Here is a 13,081-nt window from a genome sequence, read left to right on the forward strand (position 1 = left end):
AGCAGGATCTTTCAGAAGTGAGGTGCTCAGTTTTCTGAGGAGCTGCCAGACTGATTTCCAGAGTGGTTGTACCAATTTGCAACCCCACCAGCAGTAGAGGAGTGTTCCTCTTTCTCCACATCCTTGCCAACACCTGCTGTCTCCTGAGTTTTTAATCTTAGCCATTCTGACTGGTGTAAGGTGAAATCTCAGGGTTGTTTTGATTTGCATTTCCCTGATGACTAATGAAGTTGAGCATTTTTAAGATGTTTCTCCGCCATCCGAGGTTCTTCAGATGAGAATTCTTTGTTTAACTCTGTACCCTATTTTTTAATAGGATTATTTGGTTTTCTGGGGTCTAACTTCTTGAGTTCTTTGTATAAATTGGATATTAGCCCTCTATCTGATGTAGGGTTGGTGAAGATCTTTTCCCAATTTGTTGATTGCTGATTTGTCCTTTTGATGGTGTCCTTTGCCTTACAGAAACTTTGTAATTTTATGAGGTCCCATTTGTCAATTCTTGATCTTAGAGCATATGCTATTGGTGTTCTGTTCAGGAACTTTCCCCCTGTACCGATGTCCTCAAGGATCTTCCCAGTCTCTTAGTTGCTCATCCACAAAAACAAACAAGCAAACCACTGTTCACATTACAGATCCAGTTCAATGTAGAGCTTCAAAGCCCAAGGTAGATCAGGCAGCTCCCCATCCTCACCAGCCAGCACACAACTCCTGGGAGAAGTCCTGGTCTCCCTCCCCCTCATCAGTTCCTGGTTATCTGCAGTCTTCCTGCAGGATTCCAGACCCTCTATCGTCAGGCCTTTGATAGAGGCCAAGACCAGCTGGAAAGCACAAGTCTAAAATAGCTGGCACAGTGGCCCTGGGCACCACTCAGAAGGTTTGCTCTGTTTTGGGAATTCCCCAAGCTGACTTTTTTTTTAACTGCATTGCTTGAATGTGACTGAAGAGAGGGTTAAACTGGATGCTTTGGGGGAAGAAGGGCAAACTGGGTGCATGGTTATGTAGGTGGCCTCTGACTCTCCACTTGGTCCTCCCTCTACTCTCTCCCACGTAGTTATGGAGTAGACATGTATCTGTGGTCTAGTCTTCTTTTTGTTCTCTAGGCTCTTCATAGAAGCCATAAAACGTACTAAAGTCTTATTCTATTTGGTTTTCTTCACAATATCAAAACTGGAAACAGCAAGAGGATGGCACAGACGACCCCTATAATGATCACTAGCTGATTCCCATCCAGGATCCACAGCTGATGCCCATCTGTTCTAGGAGTTGTTGAAATTGACCTCTGAGGTTCATTCTGGATCAATGCACCACAATGGTTTTCTTGAACTTCAGCTTTCCCAGCTAGAGGCTTCAAGTGTAGACTCCTTGTTCAGACTCCTTTATTGCATGAAGCATGATTGAGCCATCATCATGGGAGATGTCGCCTGTAAGGTCTACATGGTTGCAGAAAGCAGTCCAGGCTCTGGAAGTTTCCACTATGTGTGTTGAAGTCATAGCTCAAGACAGTCTCCTCCTATACTCAGGTACCATTCGTCTTCCTTATCACAGCTTCCCAGCGACTCTCCCCTTGCCTACCCACATTCTTAATTCTTCATCTAAGTTTACCTATTCAGGCATATCTAATTAACCAAGAATAGCCATCACAGATATGATTAATTTTATTGTACATAAACTGCATCTTAATAAAATAATATATAAGTATTAGGTAGGAATTTATATGGGAGGGCTTAATTATAGGTTTACAATCCAGACAGAGAAGTTTAAGTTTGGAATAAGGAGCAATAAAGAATTAGTATTCTTATATCATAAATAAATGGCCCTCTTGGGGTTTATAAAGGACTTGGGTTTTATTTTTGGCATCAGTAATTATTTTATTTTCCTAGGTATAAGGAGTCCTAGGAGTTTCCTTAATATAAGAAGTTAAAACATGTACTTTTCACTGTATTTATGTAATAAAACTGCACTTGGTAATGTGGAAAGATGGATGCAGGTGGAGATAATTTCACACACTAGTAATGAGTTAATGGATTCCCTTAAAGATGCTGTAAATTGGCTAAATTTTACATCTCACATTCAAATCTAACAAGGGCAGGAGGAAAACACACCTGTGGATATAATAAATAGCCTTTGACCCAGCAGTCAGAAATGAAACTTAAATAGAAAATGTCATCCCTGTATGTTACCCTTAAGAGAGTTTACCTGCTATGACAAAATGAACGTCCTGATCATGCCAGAGCAGATGAACCCGTGATTTGCAGGTGCACCATTTCTCCCCTGAAAGAAGCTGTTAAACCATGAAGGGCATGTCAGAATCACTATCATGTTTTTCTGAACACCAAGGAGTTCACCAGGAAGAAAGCAGCACATGCATATCATATCAAATCAATCCAGGCTAGTGCACAATTTCATTACCTATTCAGCACTATGAATTACTCCACGTTTAACATATAGGATTGGATTCCCTTTGGGACTGAAGTAGTGTGAAATCCTTGTTACAAAGAACCACTGGGAATAGAAGGGCTGTCTAATTTTTGTGGACACAGAAGTGCTAGGATATGACACACGCACATAAGCTACTGCTAAGAAATTGCATTAAACATTGAAAATTTTGAGATTTTTCCCAAAAAATACTTGTAAATAACCAGAAGAAATTATTATAGTATGTACAACAAAACTAAAATCCTTCCTATAATAGGAACTCAAAGTGAGTAAACAAGGGATGTGGATAGGTAAGAAATTATAAGATCTGATAAATAAGATTGTAGTTAATCTCCCTAGTAGTGTTAGAAATAGAAATTAAAATAAAAATTAAACTATTTTTAATCTATAAAAGTGATACAGAATGCAAATTAAGGTTGAAAATGTCTAATGTGTTAAATGATGATGAAAATGTTGTAACCTTAAAAATTGACTCAAAAAAAAAAAAAATGACTCCATCATCTTTGGAAAACATTTTGACAGAATGTATCAAAAGATCAAAGCTCATGTGCTTATAGCCATCAATTCTTTTGCAACAATGCTTTTACAAAAATTAATTAATTAATTAATTAATTAATATGTTTGTTGCAGTGGTGTTTGAAGAAGAAAATACTGAAACTATATTGAAAGTCATTCAGGATTATTAACTTAATTCTACCACATTACAGAATCCTACATGAAAATAAATGACCATTTATATATGTAGGGTTAAAAAAGGATCTGCCTTCCACCATATATTACCATATACTACCATATATCACCATATGCCACCATATCATGCCAATTACTATCATTATCTAGTTCTTAATTCTGTACCATTCTGTTAGCTAATTTCTAGTGACATTTCTTTAAACAGAAGAACTTTTAAGCTTTAGTTTTTGTTTGTGTTGTCTGCACCACATTTGTGCCTGTGCTCAAAGAGACCAGAAGAAGATATTATATCTCCTGGAGCTGGAGTTATGAAAAGGTTGTAATGTGCCTAATGAATGCTGGGAATAGGAATTGGGTCTTTGAGAAGAGTTGATTCAAACCCTCTTAATTTCTGATCATTTTGTAAATGCAGAATTACAAAGCAATCTAGGAAGAAAAAACTTAATAGGACTTAACCAGAGTCTTTTTCTTTCTCTTTTCTTTTTCTTTATTAGTCACTTCTCTCACGCACACACCTTTTTCCTTTCTTTCTTCTTGTTAGCGTTTTCTGAATGGTTTCTATTAACTAGCTCTATATACCATTGATACAATATGGGAAAGACATAAAACCAAATTTTAGATACAATGGATTGTGATAATTCTAGAGATTCAACCTAAGAATTTTAACCTTTGAACAGGAAAAAAGATCAGTCAGAAAAGGATAACATGAATGTAAAGGTAAAAAGAATTTCCCACTAAGCCACCAACCAAAGAGTACACAAGGCTCCAGTTTGATACATGGCTTCATCAGGCATCATGTGGAGGTGAGCACCTTGGTCCTCTGGAGGCTCAATGACCCAGGGTAGGAGAATGCTAGGGTGCTGAGACAGGAGTGGGTGAGTGGGTAAGGAAGCATCCCTATAGAGGCAGGGGGAAGGGGACTGGGATTTGTGGAGGGGACACTAGGAAGGGGGATAACATTTGAAATGTAAATAAATAAATTAACCAATAAGTAAAAAATAATTTCCCAGATCAGTAACTAGAAAAGATCTTTCATAAAGAAGGTATCAGATTCAGCATTTATCAATAAAGGTTTTCTGATTCTATTTGTTTAGAAATAAAAAAGAACAACTTCAAGACTGTCCCTATAAACTTAGGTGTTAATCTATCTACAGGGTTCATTACAGGAAATATCAAACTTCTTCTTTTTTAATTAGATATTTTCTTTATTTACATTTCAAATGTCATTCCCTTCTCAGTGTCCCCTCTAAGAACACCCTATCCCATTCTGCTCCTTTCCCCTACTTGTCAACTCAACCACTCCCTCTTCCCTGTCTTGGTATTCCCCTATCCTGGGACATCAAGCTTTCTCAAGGCCAAGGGCCTCTCCTCCCTTTGATGTACAACAAAGCCATCCTCTGCAAAAATATAGCAGGAGTCATGGGTCCCTCCATGTGTACTCCTTGGTTTGTAGTTTAGTCCCTGAAAGCTCTGGGGGTACTGGTTAGTTCATATTGTTGTTCCTCCTTTGGGACTGACAGCTCCTTCGGCTCCTTGGCTCCTTTCTCTAGCTCCTCCAGTGAGGGCCTTGTGCTCAGTCCAATGGTTGGCTGGGAGCACCCACCTCTGTATTTGTCAGGTACTGGCAGAGCCTCTCAGGAAACAACTATATCAAGCTCCTGTCAGCAAGCACTTGTTGGCATCCACATTAGTATCTGGGTTTGGAGACTATAGTATATGGGGTGGATCCCCAGGTGGAGTACTCTCTGGATGGCCTGTCCTTCAGTCTCTGCTCCATTCTTTGTCTATGTATCTTCTCCCATGGTTGTTTTGTTCCCCCTTCTACGAAGGACTGAATTAACCACACTTTAGTCTTCTTTCTTCTTGAGCTTCAGTTGGGCTGTGAATTGTATCTTGGTTATTCCAAGCTTCTGGGATAATACCCACTTATCAGTGAGTGCATACCATGTGAGTTCTTTTGTGATTGGGTTACGTAATTCGGGATGACATTTTCTAGTTCCATCCATTTGCCTAAGAATTTCATGAATTTATTGTTTTAAATAGCTGAGTAGTACTCCATTGTGTAAATGTACCACAGTTCTGGCTATTATAAATAAAACTGCTATGAACATAGTGGAACATGTGTCCTTATTACATGCTGGAGCAAACATCTGATCTCACAGTTTTCAAAGCACAGAAAGTCTTTATACTCTGTTTTTTAGGATGAAAACCTCAAGAGTTCAGGATGCTTTTTTCTCCATCAGGTTATGTGTGTGTGGGGGGGGGTGTGAAACTTTGTGTGTATGTGAAACTTTTTATCCTACTTTCAAAATCTATGAGCTTTCATGAAGTCACAAGTAAGTACATAGCATAGCAATCATGAGCTGTCAAGCTCACAATTGACATAAGTTATGCCAATCACAATGGCTACTCAGGACCTCAAAAGAACAGCAGAGAAATTCTGACATGAGCTAAAGGAAGGAAGAGACTTGAAGGACTTTGTCCAGCACCCAGGGTCTAAAGAGCACTGTTGGGTGCTACTCTGCTTCCTGCTCCGCAAGCTATAAAGAGCAAGGTAGAGCACTTTCCCCTCCCAGGAAACAGTCAAGGCCCCAGAGGTACAACAGCCAAGAGCAGCAAAGGAGAGACACAAGTTTTTGTTGTTGTATTGGTTTTGTATTGTTTTCTCTTTGTTTTTGTTTTGTTTTTGTTTGTTTTTTAAATATGACATTAGTTTAGACTTCAGGGAAGAAATGGCAACAATAGTCAAGTTGTTTTATGTTTTGTGTTTTTCCGCCACAAGTCTACCTGTCTTCCATTTGCACATCTACCATTAGGAAATTGTCAGTTCTAAATTCTGTCATCAAGATATATCCTTATTTTCATCTAAAACTTATTTTTAAAATATCTTATTTTAAATTGGATATGGAGGCAACATGTCCAGAACTAAAACACCACATTAAAATTTTTATTAATCTAATGTTTTAGTTTTAAATTTTGAATAGCAAGAGAAGAATAATTCCTAAAGCCATGGAAAGAATTCTTTATCAAGTAAATCTTCAAAAAGAAGGTTGGTCACCTAAGTCTGCATTCACCTTTGAATGATTCAATATGCCTCTCCCTATTCAAATAGGCTGCATGTCTTGTTTTGTTTTGTTTTTTGGTTTTCTTAATGTTAAAACATGAGTTGGTACAATTGAATTTTGCAGACAAGAAAGTAGACAGACTTCTGTTTACCTTGAAGAAGAAGTGAAATGTTAATTAAACACACTTCTCCACAAAACTTTCTAAGTGACTCTCCTTGGGATTTAAACCCATCTTTGTTCAGCATTAAATTAATCTCACTTTGGGGCTGTGCATTTCTTGTCAAGATGCTTGGTTGTCTTTAGAACCTCATATTGCTTACAGAGCACCTCACTTGCATGAGTGACTTCATGGTAGATTGTGTATCAATGAATGAAACAAACCAGACTTTCACAGTCCACATGCGTAAGGGAGGCTTTGAAGAGCTCAAACATGTTTGCTGACTTTTGAAGGGAATTATGTTTCCCTGTAATAAAATAAATACAATGTTTTGTCTGGAATATCAAACTAAATCTAGATCAAAGGAGCATAAGAAAACACAGGGCTATGCATGAACAAGTCTGCAGATGACCTCAAGAACAGAGATGAGGATACAAAGGTATCTGATGTCTGGAGTAGAAGAAGGAATATATTACTGTTGCAAAAAGAAAAACATGTTAGCATTTACTTTTACTTTATAGCTGAAAATAGGTTTGCTCTAGTTTAATAAGTCCCTCCTCTGAGTGGCTGTGAATCATATCACAATGCCAACAGAGATCTCTGCCTGCTATACAATAATTATCCTTTGAAAGAGAGAGGCAGTGGATAGACCGGGACCAGTCATGACCCAGCCAGACACTGGGATCAGGCTGACTAGTAACATAGGAGGTAACATCTGCTGTAGAAAAACATCTGAAGATATAGAACTCTAGAACTCTTTGTGCTTCTGTTTTGCCAGATGGGGTCTCTGCCTGGAGAGTGGAGGCAGGGGATAGACCAGCAGTGGAACTGGCATTTTGAATGATATGCCTGTAGGTTACTACATCACAATCTGCTCAAGAATAGGTTGCCAGGAAGATGACACTGCCATTTGACATCCCAATAATTTCTTTGGTAACATATGCAATCAGTTCACAGACCCAGCCCAGCACAGTTGGCCAGAGTTGTAGGAGTGGGCGGGGACTTCTTGGCACTCCCAAGAAGACAGGTGGAGAAGCTGGGGATTAAGCTGTTTGCTCATCCAGCAAAGGGAGAGAGAAATGTCAGAGCTTCTTCAGCCTTTCTCTTACTGGTCTAAGTATACTGCCTATTAACCAGACCAAGCCTGGCTATAGAAATAGTGATAATTCCAACTGTGTAATCATGAGTTCATTATCTTATGTTTGTTTATATGCCAATAGATAGAAACCTCCCTGAAGGCAGAAAACTGGATTATTTTTTGTCTCCTTCCAAAGAAGTTTTCTATATTTTAAACATTATTTAAATAATAGACTATGCATAAATGTACTTTATAAAGTGCTGCTTAAATGTTCTGCCTTATATAGAAAGGAGCTAAAGCAAAAGGAACAAAAATAGAAGTTTTAAGTTTAAAAAAAAAACATCAGAATTACAGGATATCAATGCCACACCTAAGAAGAAAAGTCTCGGGCTCTGTAATAATTCTTAATGCTGTCATGTTTCTCTAAGGACCCTCTTTTATCTTCTTTTTTGAATAAAAATTGAGTGTGCATTAGTGCACTTGAATCCTCTTTGGAATGCATTGAGAATACAAGTGCAGTCATCAGGCAATCATAAAACTTGAAATGGAAAAAAAAATCTAACAGTGCACTGTTATGATCGTGGATGAATCCCCAGATGTGTCAGGTTCACAGCACAAACCAACAGCCTGGGCTTAAAATGATCACACCTGGTTTTATAGAGCTGCAGGTCCATTTGGGAGGTTCAGGTCTCTGAGGATGAGCAATGTGAAACAGGCCAATGTGTGTGCAAGGACAATGACGAAGTTAAGAGTCAAGACATTTACAGGATTTTGTGGCATCCTAAAATAGCACACACACAAAAAGTCCTGTTAGAGAAGAGTTTCCTGGACATGCTCCTTCCCATGGGCATCCGTCCTCAAGTAACCTACATCATAAGGAAGGTTAAAGCAATGAGGACCTACAGCAAGATCCTAAGAGATACAGAACAGACCAAGAGTTGAGACTGTACAGCTACATTATTTCGCAAACAGGAACTAGAAGTTGGTGGGACGGACGAAGTCTCAGCATTTGCCTTTTGCCTACAATTAGATCAAAAGTAAGGACAGATAAAGAGAAGAAATGTGGGAATGGGAATGAGAAATTAGCAAAGATATGGATAGAAAGAAGTAAATGAATATCCTCCGCACATGGATTTAAAATCCAAACTAAAAGGTGTAAATAGGCTTCCAGGTTGGCCCCAGAAATAAGAAACAACCTTGATTGGTTTTGCGAAACTCTCCCTGGCATGCAAGTGCAGGATAACATGGGCAGGAGAGGAAAAGAGAAGCTTGAAGGAACTGAAGCCTGAAAATGCTGGTGAGACCATGGAAGACCACCCAGAAGGGAGCTACAGTAACCAGATCCTTCTTTTGTGCATTCACACCAAAGCAAAACAAGCACATAAATAGGGATCTGGGGCTCACCCACCCACGGGTCTAGAATTAAAAATACAGTAGCTGTAAGCACACATTACTAGGGGGATGTATGAAACAAGCTTGCCTTATCCTTGTAGTGGAAGCTAAACTATGAGTTGCCTATAACTTAGCTAGAATTCTAACCAGACAAAACCCCTCTTTATACCGACTCCCTTATTTTTATCAAGGATTTTTATCCCACTTTTGGTGAGAACTCTACCTGAATTCGCTGCCACTTTTAGTTAGCTTTTCTTGTGGGGGGGTGGGGGAGCAAGATGTCACTGACCAACATCCTTATGGTCAAAGCATCTCCCATCTGGCCATAACAGATGTCCCAGTGAAAGCTTTGCATGGATCCATTTAACATCGATGTTTTCTTTATCGTTTTGAACTCAAAATATGGCTTTAAGAATACAAGAAACAACATACTAGGCACGTGATGGTGGGTAGGATAAACAGTGTCAGAAGCTGAGAAATAAAGGCTCAGGATTTGGAGAAGAGTAAGTGGTTTTCTAGCCATTCCCTGAGAACATAGAAGGAAGTGTGTGCCATAACTTAAAATAATTTTGGTAATAGCCAGTATTTATTGACTTCTATTCATGTGCCTGACAGTGTGCTTTCAGTGTGTTCATATCATTTACTGCCATTCTGAGAGATAGATGCTACCCATCTTTCCATTTGTGTGTATATGTGTATGTGAAGAACCAGTCTAGGAGATGTTGGGCAACCTCCTATCCTCAGATACCTAAAAACCTGGATTCTGCTTAGGACTGTCAATCACTCATCTCATTTCCTGTTTCTTTATCAGTATCACATAACTTTGACTTGAAATTGAGTCAAGGGCATATAAGATACCTGAAATTTTCTTGCTGAGGGAAAAATAAATGAAGGGCTTGGAGAAGTTTAAACATTCACAATCATTAATTTCAAGCTTTCTTAAGAGAATCATCACAACAAATATGTCAGACTCAACAGACTTTCCTGTCTCCATTATTTCTTCTTGATATAAGCCATGTTCATCTTTCTCCTAGGCCACTGAAACAGGTCTCCTATCTCTCTCCCCTTCTTTCATATCACCGATACTTATCTTAGCAGTTGCAATGATTCTTTCAAAATGAAAGCCAGATTATATTTCCCTTTGTCTTAAACCCATCCAGAGTCCAGATTTATCACTTGCAGCCTATGTCCAAGCTCTCCTAATGACATACAAGGCTCCCCATGATTTAGCTTTCTCCCTGGTCTCATCTCCAGTCTTCCTCCCCACTTCTTTCTCAGACCCAGCCACAATCAGCTGCTAAATGCAATTTCTGATCTCCCTGCCAGAAACACTCTGCCCCACTCATTTATATACATACATTTCACCTCATATTCTCCATGTTTCTAATCAAGCACCCTCTCAAAATCGAGACCTTCCTTGATGCCTCAAATAAAATGGCACCCCCATGTATTACTACTCCCACCGAATCTTATTCCTCTCTATAGCACTTAACACAATGTGACCTTCTAATTATTCTGCTCACTGTCTGCCTTCTCCCCAGGAGCGTGCACTTCAAGAGTGCTCTCTCTTCACTGATGCATCATCAGTGTCTGAATTAGTGTATAATATGGGCCCAGTAAATACTTGTTTGATACATCAAAGCAAAAATAGAAAGAAAATCAAGTTCCCCACTAGCGTGTATATCCTCAATAGTTTATTATCAATAATGAGGAGATAATTACAGTGGGTGAAGGAAGCAGGGCTTCTGGTGGGGAAAGTGGAGAAGACAATTCTAAAGAAACTAGAGGACAGCAACAGATGGATGTGGTCGATAAGCAACAAAAGAGATGCTGAAATCATTTCTATCCATTATGAGAAGCTGGGAGTATAATTCTCAAGAACAATGAATGACACTCTTTGAGGCCTTTCCTTCTGCTATTGATGTATGGAAGCCTAGGGACATACTTTCCGAGAAAATCCTTAGAACCCATCACTGTCCAATCAATTGGAGCTCTTGAGCAGAGGCAGGCGATGAGAAGCCTGAGAGGTCTGGATTAGAAGCCATCCAATTAGATCGCCAAGCACTCTGCCCAAGCCTGATGGCCACAGCACAGGCACTTATGCCGATGAATCTCATCATTTCCAGGTGGGGGGGAGGAAGCACACTTTAAAAATCACTGGGTTACTTCTCAGATTTTGCCATTCATGTCGATTCTTTTCCAGTAAATCACATCAGCATAAACTGTCTGATGTAAGTCTTCAAAAAATGTGCATCTATGGGGGTGAATATGGGGTCATTTATAGCATGTCAAATAGGTCTAGTGTATAGTGGTCAATTGAACGCCATCAAAACAGAGGTTTGGTTTTTTGCTTTTTTGTTTTGTTTTTGTTTTTATTTTTATTTTTAAGTGTACCAGGTGTGCTCTTTATGGTTTTGTCTTACTGGAAGGCCTTTCTATTTTGGGTAAATTTCATTTTAGAGGTGTTGATTGTTTGCAGATGCTTAGAAAAAGAGACAACAGGATAAAAACAAGTTTTTGGAAGTCCTTAAGGAAAGTTTTATAGTAGCAATAAAGCATCTAAGGTGGCTTCAGGACACCGTGCCTAATAAAGCTAACTCAGAGTGGTGCAGTGTGCAGATTTTGAAAGTCTGGATTCTATTCTCAGAGTCTGAAAAACGACGTGTGTGTTCTCCTGTAAGCCATCAAATCACCCTAAGTTCTCCATGGCTTCATCTGAGAAAATGAGAAGTGATCATCCGCTTCCCCGAGCACATGGGGGTGTAGCATACAACCTGCTCCTGCTGTGACCCACTTTGCTCCTGTCATTGCTCCACCTACTACAGCTCTGTCAAAACCATGGTAACTAGACAGGTACTAAACGTGTGACAGCCAGGGAGATAGAACTTAAGGTCTTTGCTCTCCATTTCAAAGGACAACAGCTGCCTAAGAACTGTGTGACCTCTTTGGATGCTAAAAAGATTTGTTTCAACATTTTATGTCACCAAGTATGCCTCAGTGATCCCCAAGATGAGTATTTTTTTTTTTTGAAAACTGCTCTGATGGTTATCCTACAGAAGCAAGCAAGCAGTCACTGACTCTTTAACAATCTTTCTGTTTTGAATTTCTTTCTAGCACTTTGTGTGTGTGTGTGTGTGTCTGTGTCTGTGTCTTTGAACACACACATTTTTTTTGCCTTTAAAAAGAAAAGAAGTGTGAGTATCCCTACATGTAAATCAGAAGAAAGAAAAAAATCCTCAACAGCATTTTTAATTTTATAAAATTTAACACATTGATGATGGGTAATTTAACTTCAGCAAACTAGGCGGCTAGACTGTCATAGCTTAAATAATCATTCTCTCTTATTAAAAATATTAATAAAGTAAGAGTTTTATGAAATTTTAAGCATTTTTCCCTCCCAAATTTCAACCACAATGCAATTTAAACATGTTTGGAGTAAAATCAATCAATTCTTTATCAAGGACAAATCACACCTCTCAAAAACTCTGTTGGCAGGCAGAGTGGACCACACAGGGCTGACTGGAGGAAGGCTATCCTTTGGAAATGCATACTGTACAGTGCAAAGACTTGGAAACCAGAATCTAGTGGGGCTCCCAAGCACCTCTTTGTTGTCTTTTTAAATGCTCCTCATTCCACAGTACTTCAATTTCAAGATCATTAATAAATCATCAGCTGGAGAAAGCAGTACCTAGGCAAACTGGGATGACAGTAGGTAGAACACTGAGGACTGTCACGGCCATTAGCAGGGGTAAAGCTGTAGTCCATAAACAGTGTATAACTGTTCGCAGAGACATAACTAGGAAGAAGCATTTTTTGAACTGATAAATAGTAGATAAAATGTACATTTGGAAAGACTTAAAATTTATTTATTTTCAATAACATTTGCTTTTCTATTATAAAACCATTCAATATATATTAGAAAAAAAACTTAGAGCATTTCCTAAGCCATTAGATACCTTTTCTTCCATTCACACATACATAAATAGATGTTTAAAACTTTTTACCTAATGTTCTATATATGATACTAACTCTCTTCCCCAGTTGTCTTAAGGACTCTACTCTGTTTCCTTGTCTATTTTACAAACAGTCTGTTTTATGAGTGAATTTTTTGTGATACAGAGTAGACCCTAGGTTTGTTTGATGAATAACTGGTTTCTCTCTCCAAACTGGTAACTCACTCTCCATCTAAGATTGTTTTCATTATTCATTTTTATTGTCCTTTGAGCTGACAAACACTTGGTCCTGAGAACTGTCTTCAGAAAC

At 38.8% G+C, this 13,081-nt stretch overlaps 1 pseudogene; it reads right to left on the reverse strand.

Moving 5' to 3' along the window:
• Nucleotides 1-914: 914 nt before the first annotated feature.
• LOC127687976 (junctional adhesion molecule-like) lies at nucleotides 915-12,628 on the reverse strand (annotated as a pseudogene).
• Nucleotides 12,629-13,081: the final 453 nt, after the last annotated feature.

Source organism: Apodemus sylvaticus, chromosome 6, assembly GCF_947179515.1.
Source record: "Apodemus sylvaticus chromosome 6, mApoSyl1.1, whole genome shotgun sequence".
NCBI classification, from domain to species: Eukaryota; Metazoa; Chordata; class Mammalia; order Rodentia; family Muridae; genus Apodemus; species Apodemus sylvaticus.